We start from the raw sequence: 6,000 nt of genomic DNA on the forward strand, positions 1-6,000 counted from the left end.
CTCTTGTGCTCTTTTATGATGTTGACCTTTTGAATAATTTGGACTTCTGGCTTTGAAGAATGTCCGATGATTTGGATTTGTCTGAATGCTTCCTCATGATTAGATTTAGGATAGCAGTTTGGGGCTGACATAGTACATAGGTCGTCTGCATCCTGATCAGAGCATGTCAGAAGATGCATGAAATCAGTTTGAGCCATTATCACCATTAGGGGTGATCTCTTGGTTAAGTTGGCGTCTGCCAGATTTCTTCATTGCAAAGGCACCTTTCCCCTTACCTGTGGGGTGATACTTTGAGACTATTTGATTATTCTGATCTCTAAAATCATTCACTTTATATTTTAGCATCCTTTGATTATCTTTGCATGAAGCAATTATTATATTGGTGGTTGAAATTCTACATTTGCTAGCTGGCATCCTTTTGTATAAAAAGAGCTTTCCTTCCCCAAACTTCTGTTTTCAATATCATTTTGGACACAGATATTTTTAAGAAATTTTAAGCTCAATATGTTATAATCTATTATTATCATTAATTTAAAAAAATGGTGTATAATTTGCATACAGTGCAATGTACAGGTCTTAAATATACAGTTAGATGAATTTTGACAAGCATATACACTCCTGTAACTCATTCCTGTATTAAGATAAAGAACATTTCGATCACCACAGAAAGTTTTCCCTTTCTAGTTAATGTCTCTTTCTAGTTAATTCCTCTAATCATTCTACACAATCACTTTTCCTTATTCTTTTTAATACTCAAATTAGTCCAAATTTGGCTTATTAGAACCTCTTTAAACTGGTCCTTTTTATCATACTCCCATCGGTGTTGGTTGGGTACATCCTTGTGCCAGATCCTTTCTGGCACAATAAGATGCCGCAGACCTTTTGATCAAGTATTTCTTCCAGGAGCTCCTGTCCTTTTTGTGTCAAATGGTATTTAGAAACCAAGATTTGGTGGCTGCATGCATTAGTTTCCTAAGGCTGCTATAGCAAAGTGCCACAAGTTGGGTGGCCTAAAACAACGGAAGTTTATTGTCTCATTGTTCTGGAGGCTAGAAGTCTGAGATCAGTGTAGGCGGAGGCTCTAAGGAGGAATCCTTCCCTGCCTCTTCCTAGCTCCTGCTAGTTGGCAGCAATCATTTGGGTATTCCTTGGCTTGTTGTAGCCACCTCACTTCAATATGTGCCTCTGCCTTCACCTGATAGTTTTTCCTCCCTGTATTTTCACGTGGCTATCTTCTCAAAAGGACACCAGTCATTGGATTTAGGACTCATGCTAATCCAGTGTGATCTCATCTAACTTGATTATTTCTGCAAAGGCCCCATTTCCAGATTAGGTCACATGCACAAGTATTAGGGTTAGGACTTTAACATAGCTTTGTCGGGGACACAATTCAACTGACAATACTGCAACTAAAATGTCCTTGTTTTTCTGGGCAATTTCGGTGAGCAGATGTAGGATAAAAAAATATATATCTTATACATAATCACAAATTTATATTGTTATACTGAATTCCAATTCCATTGAACTCTGGCAGGTAGGATTTGCCTCCTCCAATACAAACAAAATTGTATCAGAATTCAACATAACACCACCAAAACCAACAAATTAAAGTTCAAGATTTTTTGCAGATCCTTTTATCCTTAGAATGTATTCCATTGAGGGTGTTCAGCCAAAGTACTGTGTTCAAAAGTTAGTTGAATTACTTCTTTTTTTTTTTTTTTTCTACATGGTTGTATTGTCACTTTGATATACAATTAGGGCTCTTTGTTGTTTTTGTTTGTTGTTTTTTGGTATTCAGTGGTAGATACCTTGTTGACTTAGCTTATGTTTTGAATATGTAAATTGTTAGTTTGGTGATTTAACATATTTTTTTTTTAAATGTAAAATGTGGGGTGCCTGGGTGGCTCAGTCGGTTGAGCGTCCGACTTCGGCTCAGGTCATGATGTCACAGTTTGTGGGTTCAAGCCCCGCATCAGGCTCTGTGCCGACTGCTTGCTCAAGAGCCTGGAGCCTGCTTCAGATTCTGTCTCCTCTCTCTGCCCCTCCCCCGCTCACGCTTTGTCTCACTCTGTTTCTCAAAAATAAATAAAATGTAAAAAAAAAAAATTAAAAAAAAAAGTAAAATGTATTCACAGAATTCTCTCTCCGTTTCCTAATACTTTTTACTTTATGCCAACTCACCCCATGAAGTGTAACCAATTTCATTATTTTCTGGCTCATCTTCCTTTGTTTGGTATAAATAAATACACACACACACATATTTTTTCTTACCTTGCCTTATTTCTTACACAAAAGTCAGTGTATTATAAAAGTGTTGTGCATCTTGCTATTTTATTGAGTTTCCAATACATCAGTCATTCAATATCTGTTCATGGACATCCTCCTCCCTCTTATCACTGTATAGTCCTCCATCATGTGGTTGTATTATCAATTTTTTTTTAATTTTTTTAAACGTTTATTTATTTTTGAGACAGAGAGAGACAGAGCATGAACAGGGGAAAGGCAGAGAGAGAAGGAGACACAGAATGTGAAACAGGCTCCAGGCTCTGAGCAGTCAGCACAGAGCCCAGCGCGGGGCTCGAACTCACAGACCGTGAGATCATGACCTGAGCCGAAGTCGGATGCTTAACCGACCAAGCCACCCAGGTGCCCCTGTATTAGCAATTATTTAATCAAACTTTTGTGGATGAGTATTTAGATCATTTCCAATGATTTTTTATTGCAAATAATGCAACAAAGAAAAACCTCATGATTTCATTTTGTAATTGTTGAAGGGGTATTTTCAAGGTAAACTTTGAAAATGAGGCTGTGAGTCAAAGGGCAAATGTGTTGCTAGCTGTATTTGATACTGTCCTATTCACTTCATAGGAGTGATATCTTTCATTTTCACCATCATTGTATGAGAGTAACTTTTCCCCTACTTCTCCAGCAACAGAGTGGCTGTCAAGCTTTTGAAATTTTTGCTGATTTCTTAGGTGAGAAAATAGCCTAGTTTAAATTTGTATTTCTTTATTATGAGTGAAATTGAACATCTTGTATTATCTTTGAGGGACATTGTATATTTTTTTGGTGAACTATTTATAGCTATTTATATTTTTTCTATCAGGTTTTAAAATATTTTCAACATTAGCATATCAAGGATATCTGCTTTTTATCTGTTACACATGTTGTATTTTTTGTCTCCCAGCTTATTACTTGTCTTTAAACTTCACTTATGGAGTGTTTTTTTTTTCTTTATTGGCCATATGAGAAAAATATTTTTAAATTTAATTCATTAGTTTACTTTTTTACTATTGCTGGATCTCTAATTATAGTTAAAAGCCTCTCCCCATATCTCGTAGTTGCATGGTTCCATCTTTTACATTAAGGTCTTCTGTGCATTTGGAGTTTTATTCTGCTAATGATATGAAGAAAGAAGCCAATTTTATTTTTTTCAAAGTTAATTCAGTTCTAATTCCATTTGTTAAAAAGTCCACCTTTTTTTCATTGATTTCAGACAGTAGCTTTATAATACAATAAACCTCTATATGTACTCGTGCTATCTCTGCACTCTATACTCCAGACCACCAGTCTGAATTTTATTTTGTCTGATTTTGGAATCATAACCTTTCTTATTGTTTCCATTTGCCTGAAATAACTTGCCCGTCAGTTTATTTTTAGAATCCCTTCATTTCTTGACATGTCTTTTGTATTCACTTCATTTTAGATGTGTCTTTTGTATTCACCCTAGAATTGGGTTTTGCTCTTTGAGCCAGCTTGAAAATTTCCTTATTTTGGGGCATCTGGGTGCCTCAGTTTGTTGAGCTTTGACTCTTGATTTTGACTCAGGTTATGATCCCATGTTTTGTGGCTCCTGCTTGGGATTCTCTTTCCCTCTCTCTCTGCCCCTTCCCCACTTGTGCTCTCATTTTCCCTCTCAAAATAAAGAAACATTTAAAAAAAGAAAAAGTACTTATTTTAATAAATTAGGTATATTTACATTTATTAATGTGACTAATATGTTTAGTACCAAGTTGTCATATCTTCATGTTATATTTATTGTAAGCATTGTTGTATTTTCTATGCTCTTTTTTTAATATTTATTTATTTTTGGGAGAGTGAAAGCAGGGGAGGGGCAGAGAGAGGGGGACAGAGGATCCCAAGTGGGCTCTGTGCTCTCAGGCTGACAGCAGCAAGCCTGATGTGAAGGCTCAAACTCACAAACTGAGAGATCATGACCTGAGCCAAAGTTGGCCACTCACCCTTCTGAGCCACCCAGGTACTCCTCCAGTGCTCTTTTCTATTGTCTGTTCTTTTCTTTTTCTTTCTTTCTTTCTTTCTTTCTTTCTTTCTTTCTTTCTTTCTGTCTGTCTGTCTGTCTGTCTTTCTTTCTGTCTTTCTTTCTGTCTTTCAGAATTTAAGAGAGTATATGGTTGTTCCAGTACTTTATACTTTTTATGACACCCACAGTCCCCCTTTTTTCCCTATTTAGGCATTTACTATTTTGTTGTCAAGTTTATTTGTTTGTTCATACATTCATTCATTCATTCATTCACTCACTTTGGTTGTTAAGTTTAAATGTAACCTTTGACTCCTCCCTACTACCTATGTGACAATGAGTTTATTCTACTTTCTTGTTTCTCTCTCACTTCCCACTCAACTTCATGTTGTATTTACTTTTATACAATGTTTAGCATTTACATTATGGTCTTCCACCCTTGACCCATATTGGTCTTAGTCTTAGAGCAACAATTAAACACATTTGGTACTTGCTCTGACTCCTTTTTTTTATGTTATTTATTTATTTATATATATTTTTTAACATTTTTATTTAGACAGAGTGCAAGCAAGGGAAGGGCAGAGAGAAAGGGAGACACAGAATCCGAAGCAGGCTCCAGACTCTAAGCTGTCGGCACAGAGCCCAACACGGGGCTCGAACACACAAACCATGCGATCATGACCTGAGCCAAAGTTGGATGCTTAAGCGACTAAGCCACCCAGGCACCCCTTTTTATGTTTTGTAGACATCTGGTTACATGAAGTTCGACTGCTAAAATTGCTCAGAAAAGGTTTCTGACTACAGATTAACCACCATTCTTGCATGTTTACAACTCTTTCTTCTAACCCTGCTATTTGATGGACAGCTTGATTAGATATAAAATCTTTTGTTCACACTCTTCTTCTGAGTTTCTTGAAAATACTATTCCATTGTTGGCAGAAGTTGAAAAGGCTCACCTTGAGTCTTTGCTTCAAATATCAAGGCTAGGGGAAAGTTGTAAGTTTGATCAAGATGGGTCTTAGATGAAAGCGTTCCAGTCAGTTGTCCCAGGTACATGGTGGGGCATTTCAATATGCAGTTTCTGGTTGTCTTTCATTTCTGCAAAGTTTTCTTGGATGATGGGTTTAAATATTATCTTTGTTTTATTTTTTTCTTCTTCAGAGACTCCAATTATGTATGTTGTATTATCTTTTTTATCTTCAATATTAATCACATTTTATCTGATTTGTTTTTTAAATACCTTCTTTGTGTCATTTTTATTTTCATGACTGTCTTTCCTTAATGTCTCTTATTGTATTTTTGGTTAAATATATTCTCCCTTGGGTACTTTGTAATTTAGTTTTCATTTCTAACATGATTTTGCCTTTTCCATCTATTTCCTAAGTTTGGTCAACTCCTATTTCACATATTTATATTTTTTATGCTTTCTGTTTTCAGTTTTTGAATATTTAGTTTCAATTGTTTTCATATGGGAAAATGTCTGTTTAAGGATATTTAATCCAGGTTGAGGTGTTGTGGTACGGTTTTGTTCGGCTTCATGGTTGAATTTGGGGGAGAATTTTCACCAACTGAAATAATTAAAAAATTTTGACCTTTTACAGTAACTTTGTGTAAATAGTCTCAGTCACTTTCTGTTTGTTTAAAATACTTATTTTCCTAGCCTAGAAGTAACAGTTATATGTAGACAGGGATGGAGGAGGCTTACCAGAATTCTGTTTAAGAATTACCCTCTTGTTGAGATA

This window comes from Lynx rufus, unplaced genomic scaffold, assembly GCF_022079265.1.
Source record: "Lynx rufus isolate CCGP_SWC_20201006 ecotype Redwood Valley unplaced genomic scaffold, mLynRuf1.p SCAF_9, whole genome shotgun sequence".
NCBI classification, from domain to species: Eukaryota; Metazoa; Chordata; class Mammalia; order Carnivora; family Felidae; genus Lynx; species Lynx rufus.